This window comes from Nannobrachium achirus, assembly GCF_963921795.1.
Source record: "Nannobrachium achirus genome assembly, chromosome: 22".
Classification (NCBI taxonomy): domain Eukaryota; kingdom Metazoa; phylum Chordata; class Actinopteri; order Myctophiformes; family Myctophidae; genus Nannobrachium; species Nannobrachium achirus.
In genome coordinates, this window is record NC_137829.1 from 22887317 (window position 1) to 22912868 (window position 25552).

At 44.7% G+C, this 25552-nt stretch overlaps 1 protein-coding gene across 1 annotated transcript in view; it reads right to left on the minus strand.

Moving 5' to 3' along the window:
- Nucleotides 1–25552, minus strand: part of LOC308307337 (disco-interacting protein 2 homolog A-like) — a gene marked incomplete at its 5' end in the record, with an annotated part of 135222 nt that overhangs the window by 109014 nt on the left and 656 nt on the right.

The following is a 25552-nucleotide window of genomic DNA, read 5'->3' on the forward strand; positions in this document are numbered from 1 at the left end:
TTGGGTCAATATTTATAAAACCGTCAGACACACTTAACCCCTTTCGCTTTCAAAATGTTTCCAAAAATAGAAGATCTACACGCTCAACAATGCGTCGCAACGTGTGAGATTTCAGATTGGCTGTTTTTGAGTTACTATTGCGCGTCACTTACACAACAAAGTAAGGCATTCATTTACAAAACAAAACACACCCAGTGTGAAGTTAATTTCATTAAGCGTCTCACGAAGCTTGGCCAATGAGCCATGTGTGGGACAAATATACATACAAACAGACAAAGCCAGATGTAGGAGCGGTTAGCCCCGCTCAACAACAAGTATGAAATATGGAGGTACAAGGTTTCTACCCGACAGCAACAATATGCTAAATGACATCAGGGTAAAGGCAGGCTGGAGATCTGCCACGTTCAACATAGTACGGGAGGAAGAGGGGGAAGAGAATGAGCAAGGATTCCAGGTTTCCCAACGTGCTTCTCCCCATGTTCCCCTTTGATTCTCTCTCTCTCTCTCTTTTGGTAGTTCTCGTCTTCCTCGATTCTTTCTTTTGTTTGTCTGTTCATTTTGTTGTTGTTGTTGTTGTTATTGCTATTGGTTTAATCACAGGGAGGGCGGTGCTCGCTCTGTCCTGAAGGAAGTTTGGTACTGTAGCAGTGGCTCATCTTTCAGAGGAGCAGCATATAGAGGAAGGAACTGTGTGTGTGTGTGTGTGTGTGTGTGTGTGTGTGTGTGTGTGTGTGTGTGTGTGTGTGTGTGTGTGCGTGTGTGTGCGTGTGTGCGCACAAGAGGGCTGAGACTGTAGTAAATGGAAACCGTCCTTTGTTTAGACTAGGCTATATGACTCATGAAATAAGAATATATGAGTCTGAGATGGGGAGAGAGGCGTCAGAGTACAAACCAGTCAGTGTAGTGTAGTGAAGGGATGTATGTCCGTCTCTCTCTCCCTCTCTGTCTGCTTCCAGCTTTCTTTCAAACTGGAGGTGTAGTAGAGTAATGCTTTTATGGACTTAATCCTAATGAAAACCACTGTTCCTTTAAACTGTGCAGGCGGACTTCAATATTCCTGAGTTGCGTCTCTCTCTCTCTCTCTCTCTCTCTCTCCCTCTCTCTCTCTCCTCTCTCAGAATGCAGAATGCACGCAAACTACACACCACCACGCAGTGAGCCACTGACATCACATGGCCAGTCTGCCTGCAGGGCATGACCCCAGTGACATTTCACTTAATTCGGTGACACAGCAAAAGCTGCCACAGCTCATCCGTCTTGTGGCCACAGTGTCTTTCTACTGCAGCAAGAAGCTGTGAGTAGAATCCAAATCAAAATGCTTCTGCAGAGCATTGAGGACAACTCGTGTCACATCAGCCAGACATCAAAAAGGCAGGCTGAGGTCGGTGTCTGCTTTGAAGCAGGTGACCCCCACCGACTGGGGTCTAAAGAGCCCCAGGGCTCATGGTGTCATGCGTGACCTTAGCGTGTGGGGGCGGAATCAGCCAGCCGGTGGAGCACAAGGTAAACAACTGAACACAAACTGGCCTGCAGCCTCAGAAGTTACAGTACAAGGAGGTAGGCTTCAGAGGGTGTACACTTACGGTGCGTTTTAACAGCGGGCGACAGCCAGCCATATTTTCCCGAAGTGCGTTGTTTTGTCAATGGGACCCGGCAACTACTGGCGATAGCAGACGAAGAGGCGATAGTCAAAAGGTGGGCGGTGGAACGTCGTCCAAAAACATGAAATATTTTATCTTTGGACAACATCGTCCGGCGATAGCCAATCAAATTCATGTGTTCCTTTGTTTACCCAACTAGCGTCTAGTCGGCGACCTGGCCAACTCGGGAACGATGTAAATAGGGAATGAATGCCCCGCCCTTTAATGCAAACCCCATTATACCTGTTGTCATAGGACCCGTTTTGACCATCTGTTTGCCTGTGTCCATTTATGCCCATATATGGAGATATCTGTTATCTGTCTGTCTGTCAGCGTCCATTTTATGTCCATATATGGAGATCACTGCAGATATAGTTCTGGGTCCATTTTATGCCCATATATGCCCATATATGGAGATATCTGTCTATTTGCGTCCATTTCATGCCCATATATGGAGATCTCTGTATCTGTCTGTCTGTGTCCCTTTATGCCCGTGCCATATATGGAGATATCTGTCTATTTGCGTCCATTTCATGCCCATATATGGAGATCTCTGTATCTGTCTGTCTGTGTCCCTTTATGCCCGTATATGGAGATCTTTGTGATTCTGCGTAAATTTTATGCCCATATATGCCATTTGCGTCCATTTTATGCCCATTTATGGAGATCTCTGTATCCGTCTGTCTGTGTCCCTTTATGCCCGTATATGGAGATCTTTGTATTTCTGCGTCCATTTTATGCCCATATATGCTATATATGGAGATATTCAGAGATTTTTTGTTGACTCATGTGGCGTACGTGATGTCAGAGCCTTTTATGAGTGATGTCACAATGAGTCAGCGCTTGCGCCGATTTCCTCCGGAACAGCCTGATGTCAACAATCAACCCCGCATAAGGAGATTCCGAACGTTTCGCGCCGGTTCGGGAAAACCGCGCGTCGGGTCGGGTCGAGACCCGGCACTGCACTCCGTGCCGCGGCGGGGAACGCGCGTGCCGAATCTGAAGCCGGTGGGACGAACGGTTCTCGAGATACGCGGATTACAGACAGACAGACAGACAGACAGACACACACGCAGAGACTTCTCGCATTTATAGATAGATGAAGGACGTACGGCAGGGGTAGGCAACCTTAGGCACGGGTACCACAATTGGCACAGGGGAGGGTGATCACTGGCACACTGGCAGAAGTGTGAGAGAAATATATTGTTTTAATTTGGTAAATTAAATTAAGTCACATAATTCTGACTACAATCATTAAAAAATGAACTTGGACTAGAGAGTGAGTTCGGGGAGATAGGTGGGATATTGCTCTGAGTCTAATGATCGTTATAACAATGTCCTGACAATCAAAATATGTCAGAATCATTCAAATTTATGTTGACATGGCACACTGACTATCTAGAAAATAAAAACATGGCACTTGTTTGACTGATTAGTTAGTTAATGTACCTCATTAATCCTACTACAGAATGAACAAAACTGTCTAAATATACAGCATCCTCTTTTGCACACGTACACTCACTGTGACACAGAGAGAGATCCAAGGGACTTGTAGCTACGATGTGATCTGTTCAAGTCAGTGCTCTATTTCACACACATCACAGCTTACACAGTATTGCACACACAGACATAAGAAACAGAATATGCACTGTGGATGGAAGCATGCCTGCCTGTTTCTCAATTGGATAGAGAATTTGATGAGATCAAACATGCATAATAAATAGTTGATGGTGTCTGTGAAGTGTGGATGGGATTTTGGCCCGCAGGCTCTTGTTAAACAACTGTGACATGGCTCTGAGTAAATACATGAGGTACAAAGACTTGACTGACAACCTGCTCCTCAACTGGATTCTGAGGTGAGCCACAGTACATACCAACATACCAACACCTTTTTTTTTTTATCATTTATGTGTGTACAAGAGCAGTTTGCAAATCCTTGCCACTTCTGATAGTAACTGCAACCTGACGGTCGCAATAATAATAAAAAAGATGATACATTAATTGAAATCGGGGCAAACATTTGAAATAATGGTGATATTGATTTGATTTCATATATCCCAGCCCTAGGCTTGAGGAGGGGGGTAAATACCTGGACGATGGGAGAGAGAGAGTCGATGTTTGATCACTAAGCTGATGACGGACACTTCCTCCAGCAATCCGCCCGATAAGGCTGTTTACACTCCTCGCTTACCTCATTGCACAGCACACTCCTCATCCACACAACTCCTACATACATTACCAAGCATCCAAGCATTTATTGCATTATCCAGGTTCAAAGATCTGGGCTTTCTCTCTCCCTCTCCTTAATGGAGGATGTCTGTAAGTGCTAGAACTAGATGATATAATGGGCATTATTTAACTTACTTTATTTGACAAAGTCAGTCAGTACCTGCAATTATGCAGCCGATGTGTCCCCAATAAACACATTTTAATAGGTGAAGGTGAATAGTGGTTAAATAAATAAAAGAACATAAAGGTTTTGTGTATTTTTGAATTACTTGTTTGTTGTATAATTAAAGTAAAATTTAATTTTCATACATTTAAGTTTATTTAAAATAAATATAAAATCAAAATCATGTGTTCACTGTTTATGTGTGTTTGTTTAAGTCAAAAGAAATTATCACATTTTTGTAAGGTTTTTAAGTTTCTCAAAGATGAGAAAGCAACTTTTCCACAAAATATCAGTTGCTTTAAAAGATATGGCCTGGGTCAGGCCACGTCCTCTGTTCAACCATTCGATGACAATGAGGCAGAAATACACTTCAAGGAAAAGGTTAGCTCAACACTTTTAGGACGGTCTGGGGAGGTTCCGGGTATCTTCTTGGGTACGTATTAAAATAATACGTAAGAGTAGCAGTCGTAGACTACCTCTGTTATTAAAAAAAAATCGAACCTCGGTTCGAAGTGGAGCGGTGAATTTGAGCAGCTGTACCCTATGTGAGTGAGTGAGTGAGTGTAAACTGTGCCTGTGAGTGAGTGGTGAGTGTGCCTGGCCTGCACAAAACAGCGCCCCTCCTTTAACTAGTGTGTTGTGTGTGGCCACTCAAGGTATTGCCAGGCTACGGACGGACACGGCCAGCCAGCCAGCCAGCCAGCCACCCACCCAGCCAGCCACCCACATACCCACGGACATACCTGTCTATTGGGAGCGCTTTCACAGCTCCAAAAAGAGATGAGATGAAAGTGCGGATTGTACTTTTTTCTAATGAGGCAGCAATACCATGGCTCTGAACGAGTGATCCCCGTGCTGACAGGCCGGCTAATCGTAAGGGACTCTCCACATATTTGAAGGACAACAAGGACAACAGGAGCACAATGTTACCTCACACTGCTCAGCAGCCAGGCAGGCTGCCCAGTTCCTGGAGAGTGAGGGAGCGCACGCGCGTGTGTGTGTGTGTGTGTGTGTGTGTGTGTGTGTGTGTGTGTGTGTGTGTGTGTGTGTGTGTGTGTGTGTGTGTGTGTGTGTGTGTGTGTGTGCCTGTGCTAAGGTTGAGCAAGGGCCGAGCGTGGCACGCGCTGACCCGTGACCGTGCTTTGCAAGCCAACTTAGGCACTGACACACACAGACACACACACACACACGTCTCACACACACACATTCCAATCCCACCCTGCAATCACAGTGCACACTTTAACGCCCAAGTAGCTGGAGCAAACATTACATACTGCATGCACACGCACACACGCACGCACACGCACACACACACAATACCATGCCAATATTATGTGTAGGGCAGAATGGGAGGGGGTTGATCGTTGATGTATGTCTGCTCACAGGAAAAAGCAGCATGCTTGCTTGTCTAGTCTGGGTGGCTTGGCTTCACAGTCACACGTCCCTGCGCTGGGACAAAGGCACTTCTAAAGGCCTTATCTTGGGGCAGGAAACACACAAACGGTGTAAACGCCCAGGGACACACAGCGAAAGTGGAGAGATTCAGTGTTCCCCTGTGAGTTTCCTCTATTACTGTGTGGTGGCCAAATATCTGTATGTGTGCTGTGTGTGTGTGTGCGTGTGTGTGTGTGTGTGTGTGTGTGTGTGTGTGTGTGTGTGTGTGTGTGTGTGTGTGTGTGTGTGTGTGTGTGTTATACTTTGCATGTACGGTGACTACGGTCGGTGTGAAATGTGAATGTGTGCGCGGCTGTGCGCATGTCTGCCTGAGTGAGCCCTTAATCTTGTTTCCCCTCTACTGTGCAGGTATAAAGAGCTGCTACTAAATAGATTAGTGCTGCTTGTTCTGAGGGAGGTGTTTAGGGCATAATTGCATCCAGCTCCATAAATAGTTATTAAGACTAGTCAAGAGGCCTCACAGACCATACTTTGGACTCGATCTGTGCGCCTTTATACATTTTATTCACGTTTTTAATTCGAACACCACTTCTCAGCTCTACTGTAATGGTGACCCTGTCAGCCCAGGTAATAATAACGCTAAGCCAAGTGTAGCCTCAAAACACTTCCTCTCATCAAGGAAGCGATTAAACCCATCCCGAGGCAGACAGAAAACGCTGTGATTGCTACCTTGGCTGTTGAGGTTTCTTGGTCTGCAGTGTGTCAGAGAGACCCATCATCAATGGTGCACTGACGCACTCTCACGCTGTCACAGGCACAGACACACGGCCGGGATGAGGTAATTAACCTGGTAGCCACCAGCTTGAGTGTTGTACAGACAAAGATGATCTAGGGTACCAGTATTCAGTTCTTCCATCAGCAGCACATACCTGGGATGAAACTGAGACCTAAGGTGGCATTGAGAGGCCTATACATTAACTCTGGGAAAGCCTAAAGGCCTTGCGTGATGGAACGCTTTTGTACATCCTCACGTTAAAACATCACTCCACCTCCACGACACAATACAAGCCCATACACAATGTGATGTGAAGGCATGAGGTATGTGGCCATGCACAGATACATTATGCTCCTTGCTTCCCTCACAGGATTGAGAAACACAAGGGGCGTCTGAGTGGCACAGGGGTACAGTTCCTGCCCAGTGCCCACCACCAATGGAGACAAGGGTTTCTATTCCTCCACAGAGCCTCTGTCTTGGCCACTCGAACAATCATAAGTGACCGTGTTCACGGATGTGAAGCCGGCAGTGGAGGCCATTCTCTGTCCCTGCACTAGCCGATCCAACACATTGGTCTGGGCGCCATTCAGCAAGGAGCGGAACTGGTAGGGAATGGCGTGTTCCTCTGCACATGTCACACCTTTCAGTGAAACTCCTGTCAGATGAAAAAAGGTGACTCTAAATTGGCTAGAAAAAAGAAATGCATTTAAAAAAATGGCAACACATAAACACAGAGACATCCAGTAAACTTAGTATAAGGTTGGTAGTCTTGCTCTTGATCTAAAGTAAAATCTTTTTACTGTAAGTTTTTAGTCAAAAAGTTTAATTTAGCCATGTTTCCTCCTTCTGGCCAAAGGTCTCCAATGTTTTCAATTGTTTGTGGAAGATTAAAACAAGAGACATGGACCACCATCTAACTTCTAAAACAGTGCACAACAAAACCCCAGACACGAGATCACTTTAAATCCAATGTCCTTTCTTCCAATGGAGAAGGCAAGAAATTATATGCTGGAGTGGTAACTGAAGAAGTGAGAAAGGGAGGCTGTATCTCCATTTTATGCTAAGTGTTGTCTGGGAGCCGAGTCTAAAACGAGAGCCATAATGAGAAGGGTGGGGAGGGGGGACCATTATGAATTGTGCACCATGAGATGATGACACATACACTCGAGTGCTCACACACACACACACGGGACTGATGATACAGGGCAGTGAGTGTCTTTGTTACCAGGGCAGATAAATAGTTCTGTGTCCTGTTCTGTGTCTGTGTGTGAGGGAGAAAAATGAGCACACAGGTGAATGGCTGCGGGGCTCTCGGCTATAGAATGACTCATGCAGATGCTGCTTCATAACATCCGAAGTGACATGGGGAACTATTATTGTCATGACTTGAGGCACACACACACACACACACACACACACACACACACACACACACACACACACACACACACACACACACACACACACACACACACACACACACACACACACACACACACACAATAGACTTGGTCTTGATTGAACTACAGCTTACTGTGGATACTATGAACAGCTTGTTAAAAAAAAGAAAATAAAAAGATTTCTTTTATCACAGTAGGGATAGTCTCTCACTTTCAGGGCAACCCCACACCTTGCTCCACCCTTTTTCTTCACACAATCTATCATTCTGTCACTCACCTCTGAGCCGTGCAAACCGCTCCTAAGTTTCACTTTGTTTGTGTTTATGGTGATCCATGCTCATAAAGTAACTGATGTCACGGACAGAACGGCCCATACAAGCAGATATATGCACGTGTCGTGTTCGCACCGCTCACTTCGTGCCAGTGCGATTTTATTGCTTTCCATTTCTCTTATATTTCCGTGTGTCTATGTTCCACCACCCAAGCCCCTTCCCGTTCCCCTGCCATAGTTCCCATTCTTTGGATTCTCTATGCCCCTTTCCTCACGCACGCTGTTCTCTTCCCTCCTCCATCCGACAACATTGTTGTAAGGGGACACGCCCCTGACTCAACCACTCATTGGGGAACCTGACAGAAAGAGAGGGAGAGTACAGACAGGCAGACAGACAGACAGACAGACAGACAGAATAGGAGGTAGGAGCCAGAGAGAGAGATTCCTTTCTGAGGGTAGCCGAGGTTAGCTTAAGTTACAAGGAAAGCGAGAGAGAGAGAGAGAGAGAGAGAGAGAGAGAGAGAGAGAGAGTACACAAAAGGAAGAGATGGAGACATGGAGAGAAAAAGAGAGAGAACGACAGAGACAAAGTGAGATGGGAACATAACACAGCAGCAGGCAACACCGCAAGCGCTCATAACCTGAAGCCAAGCCCGCAACATCCAATGTTAAGCAAAGCACGCCGTCTTGATGCTCTGGGCATACAGAGAAATCCCCTCATCATTAGAGCACACACCGTTTCTGGCTCACAACAAATGTGTCACAGCAAAAAGGTGGCGCAACGTCACAAACAGTATACGGTAACTGGAGTCATCTTTGCTCATGTCTCTCACAGCGAAGGTAGCCTGCACCAACATCCTTGGGTATTCTGAAATATCGCTGTCAGGCTGAAACCTGATCAGGCTGATCTCCAAACATCTTTTAAAGTATTTTTCTATGTGAAAAGTGTTGATACTATGTTGAAAGAGACCTGTCTGTGGGTTTTAACAGTTAACGAATGAAAAGTGTTAATAATAGCCTGAGATGAAATAATAACTAACTGGATGCAAATTTGGAACACAGGTCCTTTTTTCCACATTTCCTGAAAATGTACGGTTTTGCACATACAAGGCTAGCGCCCGACACCAACTACATCTTACAAAAGGTATCCCCAGCACACAGAGAGAACAACAGAATGGACACGCATGAGGTTCTCAAAGCCCATCCAGGCCTTTCATTCCAACCCCACGAATACCCCACATTCCGCAATCCACGTACAACCACAGTTCAAAGTCAGTCATTCAGTCAGTCTTTCTGATGAAGCACTGACAACATCACTATGGCTGTTCACTGCTCTACAGCTACATGTAGAAGATAAGACAGACAGAGTCAGCTCAAAGCCTATATATCGTGAGCTGGACTATCGCTCAGTAACACTAGCCAGGTGATACTATCTGGAAACACCACTGCAGGCTAATAAGACTCTATTAGTTACTGTAGTGGGAAAGCCTCGTTGGGGAAGTTAAGTTCAGAGTTACAAGCAAAAAAAAGTGTGTAAAGTGTGCAATCTTGCATGTGGATGTAATCATCCGTCCTGGGTAAAATATTTACAAATAAATCAGTGGAATGTAAATAATCAGCGTTGGATGGTTTAGAGTAGACCTATTTGAAAGCAGAAGTTGGTATACTTTTCATTGATGGACAACTTATCTGACACAATCTTAAAGTGGGTGCCATGCCATTAATCAGACAGTCCATTGTTTCCGAAGTACCATCCTAACCCCAACCTCACACAAACCTAACATTTGTCGGACTATTTGGACATCGGACGGGCAGCCCCCATTAAAATGTGTCAAAACTCATTCTTCGGCTGATCCTGGTCAGCTGATTCAAACGCAAAATATAGATAAATGTAAAGTATCGGCTGATTCAAACGCAAAATATAGATGAATGTACAGTATAGACAAGAGTATTTAATGCATACAGCACTAACTGTTTAATTTTTCCCGTTTGACGGAGGTTGACTTTTCATGAACTCACACGGAGGCATGCGTGCCGCTGAACACGAGAACGTTCCATCAACAACACAAAATACTGCTTTAAAACAAACTCGGACAAAGAATGCAATCAATAAATAAGGGTCCACTTCGCAATCGCCAGACAAAATATCCTTTATTTATGGCACCACTATGAGGTCCATTATGGGTGGGTCTCTTAAACGTGTGAGACGATACTTGAAAAATAGGTGGCGTCGGCTCAAAGACAAAAACAAGAGCTGGTCCAGGCCTAAAGCTTGTAATAGCATTCTTCAGTGAGCGTGGCGCTCTGTGCTGCAGGCCCAGCGCCTCCTGCAGAAAGAGGACTGGGAGAAATAATAAATGGTCAGCTCCAGAGAGAGGGAGAGGTATACGGCCAACACTGGGTCTGCTTTTGCACTTATCCCCACTCGCACGTGTAAGCCAGGGGCCAAAGCCGCAGTCTAACTCAATAAACAAGCTTTTACACAAGGGGAAAGGCGTGGGATAGGGTAGTCTGTGTTGTGTGCGTGCGTGTGTGCGTGTGTGTGTGTGTGTGTGTGCGCGCATGCTATGTGTGCATTATGTGTGCATGCGAGAGAGAAAGTCTGTTTGTTGTGTGTATGTATGCATGTGTCGAGGGCGCCAACGGCCAGGAATACAAAGTGGAGTGGGGTCAGGGGCCCCAGATGATCGTCTCTAGGCAGACAGATGCACTAGTAGTACTGCTCTCTGCGGAAGCCCCTTTTCTTTGCCCCCACCCCCAAAATCACTGATCGATGGGACAACAGAAGCCCTATGCAGGCTTATCATTTGTCTTCTGTGGCCTGTAGGGGATAATGCTCTCATGGAGCATCAGTAGCGGAAGGTCAAAGTTCATATAGGGGCCTTCGGGACGACGACCCGTCCATGTCCCCTGTGGACAGTTCATCTTCACCGTCCGGAGAGGCTATTGGTTTTCAGGAGGGAGTCAAGAGAGGTGCCACCTTGCAGTGTGTCTCGCGAAGGAAACAATATGTTCCAGGGCTTGACATTAAGGCTAGTCCTGTAAGAAATCCTTCCGGACAAGTTCATTAAAAAGTTACTTGTCCGTTGGACCAGTGGCTCTTGGTTTCACTTTTTCTGTGACGCTCTTATAGCAGCGTTGTGCTGTATGCAGACTATGGACTGCCCTGTATGCAGACTATGGACTGCCCATACTATGGAGTGGAGGGTGGAGGGAGCACTGGGGTCGTTACAGTCCTTTTGTTGTTCATTCTATTTCAATGTCTGACTCCTATGCATGCATTTAAGAAATAAATGACTGTGAAATGTCTAATTTTTATCCGGACAAGTGACTTTTGTGCCCGGACAAGTGAATGGGAAATGTACTTGTCCAAAGAAGGACAAGTACCTCAAAAAGTTAATGTCAAGCCCTGTGTTCCGTATGTGTGAACGATAATTCAAATTTACGTTCTGCCGCATGGGGCGTAGTCATATGATGAAGTATAAGTCGGACTTACGAGTCACGACTGAGCGAGACATCGCACCTCTATATACGTTTCCTTCTTGGTGAATGTGCTGCTACACAGAGACAGACAGCATTGTGTTAAATAAGACTTAATAAGGATTCCCAGCACCTTCCAGACTGTGGTATAGGGAAGTATAAAACAAACAGCACCTGAAGTGTGTCAGACTCTGCTGTTGCCATGACGACCTAGAAGAACTTTGCATTGCAAGGCCACAATGTAATGACTTTTGATAAATAATCATCAGTTCAGTTGCCTATATATAACTAAAAGTAAAAGGCACATAATTTGAAAAGCTAGAAGATGCAGGCAAGTTCACTTTATTGTATTGCAGCCTTTAAAACTAGGAAAAGAAATCATTCTATATTACTATATTACAATATCAACAATCCAAGACCGTATCTAGTCTCAATACAATTATGAAAATATGCAGCAATGCAAATCTCCCTTCCATTAAACGCTAAATGCCACACAATCGTGGCCGAAAATGTTCTTAGATGTAATCATTTCTTCATAATACAGTACATGTTCCATTTAATTACAATGGAACATGTACATGAAACACAATCGTGTTTCATGTTCATCAAACCCTTTCTTTCTTTCTTTTCCTACTTTTCCTTTCCTTCTCCCCACACCGAGAGTAGCCTTGGCTTGGACACGCCAAGACCACAACCACCACCACCTCAGTAGAGTGGCACTGTGCATTTTATTTTCCATCTAATCCTTAAATTCAATTTTAATTTGTCTGTTGTACCAAATTAGTGAGATTTACGTTATATGGGGCTTGTCAATCACCTAAAAGCATTTTTAATTGCTTCTAAATTACTGCCATAATTCTGTGTCTACTCTCCTCAACTTATTATCCTATGTAGTAGGTCGGACACACCATTCTGGCACTTCATGCGCAAAGCAGGCTAAAACAAACCCTATGACTTACTTGCGAATGCTATTTGACCCGGGTCTGACACAGCCCAGCTGGTTTCTGTGAAACACTCGACCCGAAGTAGATCCAAATACATCCATGATCCCATTCCCTCCCTTGTATTGCCTCCCACTATTCCACGGTTCCTCTCCTCTCCTCCCCTCCTCCACCTCATTCTTCCCCAGCTGACCCTGTAAACACGGCCATTGAAATATAGTTTTCTCTTTATGGGTTTGACTTGGAGGAACTGACAGTGACCTCAGAGGCCCAGACTAAACCACAGTGCTGCTGCGGGGAGTGGCACAACATGGTGGTAAAGGAACACTTTGCCCTTGTAAAACGAGGGTCCTGCCAAGACAATGTATTTATGAAATGTCCACTTTTCAGTGTGGCTGTGTCCTATGTGAGTGTCAGTGTGTTGTGTTTTTTCCGTTAAACCCATTTAGGCCCAGAATTATTTAATGCTTTAACTATTGAAACATAGTAGATATACAAGCTCAAAGCGTGGCACTCAGCTTGTAGATCTGTTATTTTAGAAAAATCATGTTTTCTTTTTTTTATAAATCTTTTTAAAAGCGAACATTTGTAACTCAAAAATTTGCTTCTGGGGGGTCCCAGGAACAACCTATTTTATATTTATTTATATGAACAAATACATTTAATTTTGGGGGTCCTTGACATGAAAAAGTTTGAGAACCACTGATTTAGAAGAAGGATTTAGGACGGAGACATTTATAGAATCGGGTCAAAGATATTCAAAGACTTTCAGATTTTTCAAAAATAGCAGGTCTACAAGCTTGCAGCGCGGCACTCATTGCTACGCTGTGAGCTTGCATATCTGCTATTTTTAAATAGTTAAAGCATAAAATCATAGTAGTTAACAGGTGAACTTCATCCAAGCATCATATAGCATTTCCTACAAATAACAAAGTCAGATGTGTACCAGAGATGGGAGGAGGCAGACAAGGAATAATTAAAATTGCAGGATTAAAAACCTTTGAAGTTTCAACAGCTTCAACAGCCGTGTTCACAGAAAACCAACTCTCCTCCCAAGCCGCATGTAAAAAGCCAAGCTGCACCACGGGCCCAGATATTACATTACTAGCTTTTAATCACGTAACCAGGGCCAACAGAGCATTTAGCTTTCATCATACGTTGACAGCCAAACATAGGCCAAACATGGCCATGAAAACAGTAGAGGCTAATTCACTTTACCTCATCAAATTACAGAATGAACAAGGTACAAGGAAGTAGGGTATATCTGTCATGGGCTAGAGAGAAGCTCTCCGATTTACACAGGTCACATGGCACACCCACAACAATTCACAACGCACAATTACCAATTAAGCTTAGAATTGTGGACAGGGATCCTGGGGAGCAAGTTTGCACTCACTGTGTGTGTGTGTGTGTTTGTGTGCGTGCGTGTGTGTGTGTGAGAGAGAGAGAGAGATCAGGGACATATAATGACACACTGATCCCAATTGGCAAGAGTCTCCCAGCAGCTGGTTGCCACTTGTTGCCATTTCACTCTCAGTTGCCTCTCACTCATAATGACGGAGGTGTTAGATATTAGGTGGGGTCAGCAGCACACACACACACGTACGTTCCCAAGTAGCCACCAGTAAACACGCAATCATGCACAAAGAAAGTGAAACAAGTCTCTCCTCAGATTCTACCCGAGTTTTTTTTCGAGATGGAGACAGGAGAAGACGAAGCATTGTGTAGCGCAGGCTTTGTTTCTGATGCGTTTGGACAGGGAGGTCAATACGATCGCTGAGAAAAGATGCAAGGAATGGAAAACAGTTCTTAAATTCAACAACTGAGTGCCAACTGTCATCATGGTGGTGGAACGAATGTGCACGTCATGCGACCACAACCATTTTCATTGACCACAGACTGGAGAGAAGCTTGTGACCTCTATGTCAGGAATGCTGTGAGTAAGAGCAGCGCTAGGTGAATGAGGGGTGTGTGTGTGTGTGTGTGTGTGTGTGTGTGTGTGTGTGTGTGTGTGTGTGTGTGTGTGTGTGTGTGTGTGTGTGTGTGTGCGCGCGTGCGTGTGTGCGCGCGCGTGCGTGTGTGCGCGCGCGTGTGTGTGTTTTATTAGATTATAGGTCCCTGCCCTTAGCTGTATTTGTGTCATTGTTTCTCCCCAAGTGCTTGGGATTCCACACATATCATTCAGTAGGATAGTTATTCAGAATCTCTTGGGTGTGTTGACCACATCGTAAAAAAATAAATTGAAGTGAAAGCAACTGGACTATTGCACAGACAAAAGAAATCAGAGCTGTGAGCTACAGTATGAGGTCTTGAGCAGATTGTATGCACATGATGAATCGCCCAACACTTGGGTCAACTATTTATACATTCATAAATAGTCTTTTCTGGGTTGGGCTGTGTGGGTAGCCCAACAAAAAATTAGACATCTCAACAATCGTCCGGGTTGCAAGAGAAAATGTCATACTGTAGATATCATTATTACATATCATTCAAGCATGGATGGTTGCACTGATACATACATCACTTCTCAAGAATTGAGAGCACAAGACAACAAGCCATGTCTGACATAAGGCATGGTTTCAGTTGCCAGGTCAAGAAAGTGTAGGAAATTCTAAATTTCTGAAGAAGAGTGTACAGGTCAGGGTCTCAGTGTAGTCATGTCTTTTCATGGAGTCGTTTTGAGCGTTTAACAATGAATGAGGGTTAGTATTCTATTCCATGATGACAATTCATCAAAGCCACAGCTCAGTTAGAATCTACACTTGACACAGCCAAACACACACACACACACACACACACACACACACACACACACACACACACACACACACACACACACACACACACACACACACACACACACACACACACACACACACACACACACACACACACACAGTGAGGTGAACATATGCGGTGAAGAACAGATGGTGGTGTCAGTTAAGTGCAGATTTACTGACTCCTAATTGTCCCACAATGCAATGAGAAATGATGGTTGGTTGATTTAAAAATACAGCTTGCGTCGACTTTCACACAAATTTTGCTTAGAATTATTACCAAACTATCTCTGACACAAATTAGTTCAGTAGCTAATTGCAAATGTTTCAAGAAACTGCAGTTTGTGAGAGTTGCCTTAGGTGTTTTAATGATGAAGTTCTGACATGCCCTAGCTCTTTATTGCTGGATATACAAGTTAAGAAACACATTCTGGGAACGGTCTCCGGAGGGTGAAAAAGCAGTATGGGGCTCACCTAAAACTGTCTGCTTGCTTGGCACACAAAGGCTGAAAAAAGATTTTTGGGGTTTATGTGGGCTTGCTCTGCCAAGTTACATTTTATACCTAAAAACAAAACAAAAAAACACAGCTCAGCTACACAACTGCTGTTCTGAGCTCATCCCCTCCTGTGCTCTTTTGGGACACCTAGAGGAATTAGGGGTTAGGGAGGAGGTGGGAACTGGGAATAACTTGGCCTTGTACTTTAGAAAGGCTTGGGACTACCTAGGATGGCCATCCGTCTGTGTTTGTTGTGTTTGTTGTGCCCTCGAGCATCAGTGGGGGGTTCTGAAGTCTTTCTGCTCATGGTTAAGCTGATAGCTCATGGCGCATTCCAGACATTTTCTGTCTGTTTGCTTTCCACCAGGAAAACTTACAATGCAGCCTGCTGCTGCTAAAGGCCCCTGCATGGCTTTGATCTGCTCAGCACACCTGAAGAGGCCTGCAGTACACAGAAACACACATGCACGGCTTGCACACACTTGCCTATATTATCGGACATCAACTGAACTAACAAAAGAGAAGAACTTGTCTGGGGCGCCCGCTGGCCTAGTGGTCCAGGCACATACCCGTCTCTCTCTCCCCTGTTTCCTGTCTCCCCCCCCCGAGGATACCAATTCACCTCTTCACGCAATAATCCATACTACCACCTAACATGATCTACTCTTCCATTCTTATATGCTCTCCTCACAACAGAACAATAGGATTCATTCAGGTTAATAATCCGCAAACAGCAATGCACCTTTGTGCATTTCAGAAATCAATAACTTCCTTGGCTCCTATGAAATTTGTTGGGGCATCATCAACAGATTTTCACCATGGGCTCTGCAAAGCTGTTTTCTTTTGAGCAGGAAGGCTCAGAGCACAAGTCGAACAACTCTAAACTACCCTCTCTAGTCTGCAACACCCTCAATCCTTCTGGGCAAGCAGTTCACTCTGCAAGATGAAAACAATGCAACATGAATGTTGTGAACACAGAAGGCAGAAAAACAAGAGATAAATTATGCCTCACGAAATCCAAATCCCCATAACAAACATTGGCACTCAAAAGTATCATTCAGGCAATTAAAAGAGAGACAGCATTTCTGAAGGTACGTCTCATTATACGCCAATTCAAACGGTCCTCTCACTGACACTTCTACGAGTGGACCACAGAGAGCCTGGATAGTCAGCCAAGGCTACGACTTGGAGGATGGGGGATTTGGCTTGACTCGCATCCAGATTCAGCTCACATGCACCAATTTCCAGCACTTCCACACCATACCAACGTGTATATGTGAACCTAGACAGACAGGCAGGCAGGGACAGAGAGACGCTGATGATGGAGGCTGAGCAGAATAGAAACCTTGACAGCACTGCGGAGTTCATTTCAAAATGTGTCCTTGGATTGTGTCTGATCAGCAGCGCAGCGCCCTGGCTGGCACTGGTGCCCATAGTGCTGCCCGGCTCTCCGTCTTCACCGTCTCCCTCGCAGCAAGGACACATGCAGTGTCACCACCACCAGCACACTGGGTCACAGGCATTGGGCACGTGTGTGAAAGAAACATAAAGATAAAAAGGAGGACACATTATGAATCTGGGCCTGGTGCTGGATTTTATTAAGTGGGAATAAATTCAGAATCATGTACACCAGGAGTTGACAACATTGTGCAGGCTTTCATTTCAGTTTCTGAAGGTTCTGCAGAGTCGAGCACTATTGGAAAACCGTCTTTAAGCCATGACTGCCATGTACAGTAGGGATGGGACGATATGAAAATTTCATATCACGATTAATGTAACCAAAGTAATCACAATTTACAATATTACCGCGATAATCAAAATATCCCCCAACATCCATTATCCTAGGGGCGTTGTTGTGAGCTTACGTACGTATATTATAAGGGGAAAGTCCTGATCTGGCGAAGCCCGAACTGGCGAACAGGGGAAAAGAGACCTACCGTAGCGATCTTGCGAATCGTTTTATTGTCTTAAACATGGCTCTGTTTTCGCCTGTTGCCCGTGGCGTTATTGTAAATGACGCCGCAGCTCCAGGCGGAGCCGCTCGATTGTCCACGACACTGCAAGCGGCGCGAAGGCCAGCGGACCTTGGTCCTGCTCTTCGCCCCCGAGCGCCGCAGGCGCGAGTGGCCGCGAAGAGCGGGCCAGGGCCGCGCGGCCGGCGGAGCGCCGCGCGAGTTACGAAGCCGTGGTGAATGCAATCGTTATATTTATGCCCAGGCCGTAAGGCCTGGGCAAGCGCACGATAAACGCCCTGTCCAGAAGGATTAAACGAAAAAGACGAAAAATATGCAGAAGGTTTTTTTTCCCCTTTTTCTTTCGCCAGATCGCTACGGTAGGTCTCTTTTCCCCTGTTCGCCAGTTCGGGCTTCGCCAAAAAGGTACGTGCCCTATTATAAGTACTGTTTACCAATATAGAGGGTTTAAGAAGTGGTACCGGTTATGCAGCTCTGGCAAATAAAAGGTGGATTGATCCCAGTGCATGACGGAGGACGATATCACGAGAAATTACATCTCCACGATACGATTATTGTGAGTGTTTTTTATCACGATAAACGATAATATTGCGTATCTTCCCATCCCTAATGTACAGTATTGTAGTGTTCATTTTCTGGCCAACGGAGAGGAACAGTGGCGATTCATGTGGCCAGGATGGAACAGGATGGCCGCCTGGCCGGATGCTGGCACTGTGTTGCCACTGACTGTTGTCTTGGCAAAGGGCCCAGTCTTCTATTGGACATGGATGACGTGAGCTTCCTGGTCACATATACTGTAACAGCGGTCGTGTGATTTCAAAGGTCAAATTAAATAATTTCAGGCCGCTAGAGACAACAGAAAACTCCAGAGAGTGCATTAAAGTAAAAAGAAAGTACAAGAAGCATAATGGACAGATATGTGATAACATAAGCTGGACCCAAACTTATGACTCTGCGAGATACAGCATGCACCGCAGCCCGCTAAGCCACCAAAACACCCAGAGAAACATGTTTACTCCAGTTCAAGATGCTAACTGATCCCATAAACCATCCTATGTACATCACGCTAGTCTAATTCAGCGCTTTGTGGGTTTCTCACCACCAATTCCTCCTCAGCCGAGCTGTGACTATAGCTGCGTCTCAAGTCCTTAAATTAAATCCTATTTCCTATTTTCTATTTCCTTGCTTGTATGTATATCTAGAATTATTTCATGCTTTAACTATTGAAAAATAGCAGATATACAAGCTCACAGCGCTGCACCGAGTGCCGCGCTGCGAGCTTGTAGATCTGTTATTTTTGAAAAATCATGATTTTGAATAATATATCTTTTTAAAAGCGAACATTTGTAACTCAAATATTTGCTCCTGGGTGGTCCCTGGAACAACATATTTTGAGATGGGGGTCCGCGGCCAAATACATTTAATTTTGAGGGTCCTTGACATGAAAAGGTTTGAGAACCACTGATTTAGAAGAAGGATTTAGAAGACATTTATACACAAGCTTACTGGGGAAAGATGTGTGCTTCACTTCCTCTACACGGCTAATTCAAATCACTTAACAAAGCACCAAGTGATCACAATGCAAAGATTCAGGTGTGACAGGAGCATAACAACCAATCATATGAAAACAGCTAAGAGGACAGGAAGTGATGCACGCCTTTCACGCAAAGGCTCATGAGACATAGGAAACTTGTGGATAGAATCGTGTCAAATATATTCAAAGACTTGCACATTCACAGATCGGTCTAAATGGGTTAAACGCTGACAGCAACTGCAGTCAAGACGCAGTCCCTGTAGTAGTGTGGAGAGGACGGTAATCAAAATGCACAGTTGGCTTTTCTATCTGTCGCAGCCACGGCAATAAAGCACTATCCATGATGAAACCCTCTGGAACTAGCACCAATAAATCAATGTTCTCCCAAATCAAATGAGGGAGAGTAACATGTCTCCATCAAAGCTGATACGTTTGAGGCATGCATGCCGTGCATAGCTGAAAATAACTTTTGTTGACAGTAGATATAACCTCAGTTCCTTCTCCTCCTTGTAAAGAAGCCACAAAGAAAACATAATTTGAATGCATGACTGACTGTGGGAATTTGAACTGATCAAATCTGAAACAAAGTTAATGCTTATTGCAGTGCCACACAACTAGTAACCTAGAAAAACAAATACAAGCAGAAAAATAATCCAGGGACCGGGCGTCCAAACATACAGCTGATGGAAACCCCATGCCCACAGAAATAGGATTATGTAGGTTCAGGCAGACTTAAATAAACAGCGGAAAGAAAGACATATTTCTAGGTATTACATTCCCACACTGCAGTGCATTAATTATTCATGTCTCCTATAGAGATAGAGTCAGGATATTAAGAGTGTCATAAAGAAAACAAACAGGCTGAGCCTGGAGCATCGGGATGGGAGGGCACAGCCTGAACAACACAGACTTCATCTTCTTTGGGCCACAATAAGATACAGCTGAGCGGAAAGGGAAAGGAGCACTTCTACAAAGTGCAGCGCGCCCACACACACACACACACACACACACACACACACACACACACACACACACACACACACACACACACACACACACACACACACACACACACACACACACACACACACACACACACACACACACACACACACACACACACACGTTTGTACACACACACGTTTGTACACACATATGCACACTGTCAAAAACACCAGACATACTCGGACGCAAATGTGTGCGGCACAAGAATCCGAGGCACCACTCTGCTCTAAGGCACACCCTTGAAATATTTATGACCCTATGTGACGTTCCATCTTCCAGTACAGCTGAGGCAAGGCAGCGTTGCCTGCTCCTCCTCTCTCAACCGCCTGAGTTGTGTCGCTATCACACCAGCTAGTCGCCAGAGCAGCCAGAGAGAGCACGCGTCGAGGCTCGACATTCTTCTCCCTGGGATCCCATTACGGAGACAGTCAGCGCCCATGGACAAAGCTCCTTTCACAACAAGTCCAAATCCCTACCCATTCTCTAGCTCCCAAAATCTTGATGGAGGTAGAATGCAAAAAAGAATGCAGCCTTTATTTGATCCACCCACATCGTCTGCGCTTGTGCCTTTTATTTAAATCTTTGGTTTTAGAAGAAAATGCAACAATAAGATATGCGCCCTGGACGAGCTTGAAACTAGAAGTTCTTTCCTCATGAGTCTGTGGTGGGACACAATGGCCACAGTGAGGTATGAGTCAGGACCAGTGAGTTTTTCCTTGACTAACCATGTAGGGCAGGCAGTAGCCTGTGGGAACACTCGCACCCTCGACAAAGATTTAACGACCAAAACTATCCACCACCAACCACACTGAGTAGTATAGATCTATGACGCAACTCAACATTCTAGTCTATAGGCCTCTAAAAGGAAACTTTTATAGGCTACTAGCACTGTTGTCTGTCAGCAGGTTGAATGTCTAATGAAAAAACAAAAACAAAAAAACAATCACACCCAGTGTGAAGTGAGCGGTGCTATTTATGCGTTAATTTCATTAAGCGTCCACGAGGCTTGGCCAATGTGGGATGGAGCACACATTGGCCTGAGGAGGTTACAGTTTCATCATATAAGGCCATGTAAACCTTCGATCAACGGTAGGGAGTGTTCTGTTCAGCCACCTGACCCACAGTACAGGAGGCTGTACGGTACTGTATTGGTTGTCAACCCCTCAGGGTCCTCTTGTTCCTGGAGAATGGCAAGCATGCTTGAGGTGAAACATCAGCATGTTTTTACTGGAGTTAGGCAAGCCATTTGACAGCTTTGCGCCTCATGGCCTCTTTGCCTATTGGATAGCAATTCACGTTCAATTTGAGTAGTATTACACACAGTCCTCAGTATAATCTGAAACAAACAACAACCAAATAAGCCTGTGTTTGCTTCCATCAAACACCTTCAGAGCTACTTCAACGATCGTTTTTGCCTAACACAAACAGCCATAAACAATTCAAATGGGGCACAACACCTCTAAATAAACACCAATTACGACCCGAAACCCTGCAATGTTCCTTTGTAAATGTTTGCTGAATGGGAGCTGGCAAAACAACTGCACCAACCAACTGTGATGGGCGGCTTCCCAGCAAACACCAGTGAGTGCCGGACTAAAAATGACTTTGTAATCAACGGGTTTAGTAAGCAAACAGAGCGGGAGGGCGGGACTGTGGAGAATGATGGAGTGAGTATATGAATTACTCAGCAGACTACCAATCTCTCTCTCTCTCTCTCCTCCCAGCAAGAGATAATGGGGATCATCCGTCTTCTTGACCTCCTTTGGGCCCCATCTCTTGACCAATCATTTGCATCCAGGTCAGCTGAGAAAGAACGCAGAACCTTTCCAATAACTAATCTTCCCCTCCACAGTCATTTAGAATCGGGAAGTTGGCTGAGCACCAAAGTGTAGCAGAGATTTTATGTTAGGACAGAGCAAAGCCTACAAGGAACTTAAGTATTCATACTGGGATACTCTGTGAAAAGCAAGAGAGTCTTGCCTCCATGGCAGGCACCACATTTGCTTTTTAAACACAATGAGATTGCAGATGGTTTATTTCACACATTAAGAACTAGCCGGTAATTTTGAGTCAGCATGATCAGGCCCACTAAGCTGCTGTTGCTAAACTGCTACACACACACACACACACACACACACACACACACACACACACACACACACACACACACACACACACACACACACACACACACACACTTGTTTTTTTTTAATCTTATTTCATGTAGGTGATTAAGTAATTAATAATCGATCTAATACAGAAATAATACAATGTGAGTGCAGTGCACACCCGGTCACTCGCACATTCAGTCACAAAGCTGTGCATGGTAAAATAAAGATGGATTTATCAGCAGGGGGCTAAAATCCACCCGAGACAAGGTCATTGAGAGGGATAGGGAACCTGCGGTGCAGTACTCAGGCTCTCAATTCAGGCTCTGCTTCCTAAATTTACTATAAAGTGACTGTGATACACCAAGACAGGTTGCACAGAGGAGGCAATCGTGAGAGGTGAGAATTGTATTGCATGTCACAAGAAATTACAGTTTCATCTGTCATATTTGAGCAAAGAGAAAAACAAGAGTTAGACCACAGAGAGAAAGAGAAAGAGTGCTTGTGGGTGTGTGTGTGTGTGTAATCTTATATATATGTTACAGCATGTTTGGGTAACTCAGGACGTTCATTGTAAGAGCGCTTGTTTCGTTCACCACACACTAATCACCACCAGATGGCGACGACAGCCCATAGACAGCCATTCACTAGTGCAGGCGCTGACGTCACTCGTTTGCGACTCCCTTTCTTTATTTACTAGCCTAGCTGGGCGGTGTTTAGCCATTAGCTTAGCCATTAGCTTAGCCATTAGCTTACTATGAGCGTTTATCTTGGGCTTGCCCAGGCCTTACGGCCTGGGCATAAATATAACGATTGCATTCACCACGGCTTCGTAACTCGGCCCGCTCTTCGCGGCCACTCGCGCCTGCGGCGCTCGGGGGCGAAGAGCAGGACCAAGGTCCGCTGGCCTTCGCGCCGCTTGCAATGACGTGGACAATCGATGGGCTCCGCCTGGAGGACGTTGTTGTGGGCGACCGCTTGTTCCGCCCCGTGCGGCACCGCGAGTGCTCCGTTTCTCGGCCGTCCTGTTTCTCTAACATCCGGTGACATATACATTCTTCAAAGAGCCGCATCCCACTTCCAAGCCCATTCACGCCCACTTCACATCCACCTCAACTCATAGCTAGATCAGATGTAGATCAGATGTATGTCGGTAGAACTCACGGAATACCGCCCCTAACTCTATCATTGCCCCCCCGTTGCCATGGTGACCGGTGACCGCCGTCCATTGGCTCGTATTCCCAGCTATGGGACCGGCGGATCCAATTTCAACCGAGGGGGGCGTAGCCAGAACACACACACACACACACACACACACACACACACACACACACACACACACACACACACACACACACACAAAAAAATAGCTAATTGTTAGCTCACAACTTTCCACTTTTCTCTTTCACCTCAATCGCAGTAACATCTGTATACACCACGTCATCGCATCACCATTTTTTTTTCCTCAAAACAATTTTTTTCTCAAAAAAATTTAAAAAACTTTTTTTTACTTTTTTTTCTCAAACTTTTTCTCAAAAAACGATTTTTTTCCTCAAAAAACGATTTTTTTCTCAAAAAACTATTTTTTCTCAAAAAACTATTTTTTCTCAAAAAAAACATATTTGGCCATTTCACACACCACACTGCCGCAACATGGTGGTGAGGGCCGCGCAGCGGCCTGAACTCTAGACTTTTGCGGCCCAAAGGGCCGCAAACTTCTAGTGTGTATACATTGTGTGTTTGAGAGAGACAGAGAGAAATTAACAAAAGGTACATCAGTCGAACAAGCAAAAGCGAGGAGGAGGGAAAGAGAGGCAGGGAGGTTACTTGCTAGTATCAGGGCTCCAACATGACAGGATGTGACATGAGGAGAGCAGGAAGGGGAAGCTGGACTGATATAGATTGGTTTGGAAGACACTTCTGAAAACACATCCCCTCCGTCAGGGGCCTCAATGGCAGTGAATGTGCTTATCAAGCGTACATTGTGAGCCTTGACCATGGCCTGGTCCTAAACACAAACAGTCATCCACATAGGCTCAGGAACATCACAGTTTATAACACACAGCATGTAGTACAGAGGTCTTCAATGTTTTCAGGCCAAGGACCCCTTAGTTGAGAGAGAGATGAAGCAGGGACCCCCAGAACCTTGTCATAAATTCCATATAGTTTCATTGTTTGACAGCGCAATCACCAGTGTATTTTGGATTCATGTCAATTTGTGTTTTCAGATATTTAACCTCTTGAACCGTCAATACTTAATAAACTTGACCTTTCACTCTGTACTTAGTCTGCTCTTTTTCCCCTCTACACCAAACCTTTTAGCAAAAAATAGCCGAGATTTTCATTTTTTCTTTCTATCACACAAAGATTTGGAGGACCCCCTGTAGTAACTCTGAGGACCCCCTAGGGGTCCCGGATCCCCTGTTGAAGACCCCTGCTGTAGTACGCTTTGGTTGAGTTACTTTTAACCACGTAAACCCTATACACAACACATACAGCCTACCATAAACATTTCCTAAAATCACTGATTAGTAAAGAAACTGCATTTTAACAAAGCTTATGTACACTGTCACATGGACAACTGAAGAAAGGCTGTGCCTTTGGTACCAGCAACCATAATGGCCATCTAATCAGTTTACAATGCATTACAACAAGGGTTTTAAAGGATTTCACACCAACAGCAGGATAAGCTTAGCTTTACTGTATTTTTTTTTACTCTGGCGTGTCCCAAAAAGGTGTCTGCACTCAGAGATGGGCAGTATTTGAAATATGTATTTGAAATACTTTTTTTGCAATTTGAAATAGGTATTTGAAATACTTTTTTGTATTTCAAAATACCAAAAAGTATTTCAAATAGTATTTCAAAATACAAAAAAGTATTTCTGCCCAGCTCTGTTTGCACTATGGTGACCTACAAAGGTCCCCTCCTTCCCAAGGTCAGCACTCGGTGAACCGAGGAGATATACTAGGCAATGGTTAAATGCAAAAGAAGACATGCAATGCATGCCCAAATGCATATATCTTACAGATTGTACACTACTACAACTATGTGATCAGAAAGATCCTTGTGTCTGAGGTCAAAGGACATAAGATAATAATCCTTATACAACTGAAGAATCATATGAAATTGTGCTGCTGCTGCTGCTACTACTACTGGATCACAACAGAAGACTATTTCCATTCCATTTAACAGAAGAAGAGACAAACTCTTATCAGTAATAGTCCTTTATCTGTGCTTAGGTAGGTGTGTCCACCTTTCCAATGTAGTAGAGATGACTACATGGGAAAGGTGGACTAGGTTATATGATGGGCCCCATCTTCTTTCTTGACCATTTCATAATTATTAATCCCAGAACAATCCTGA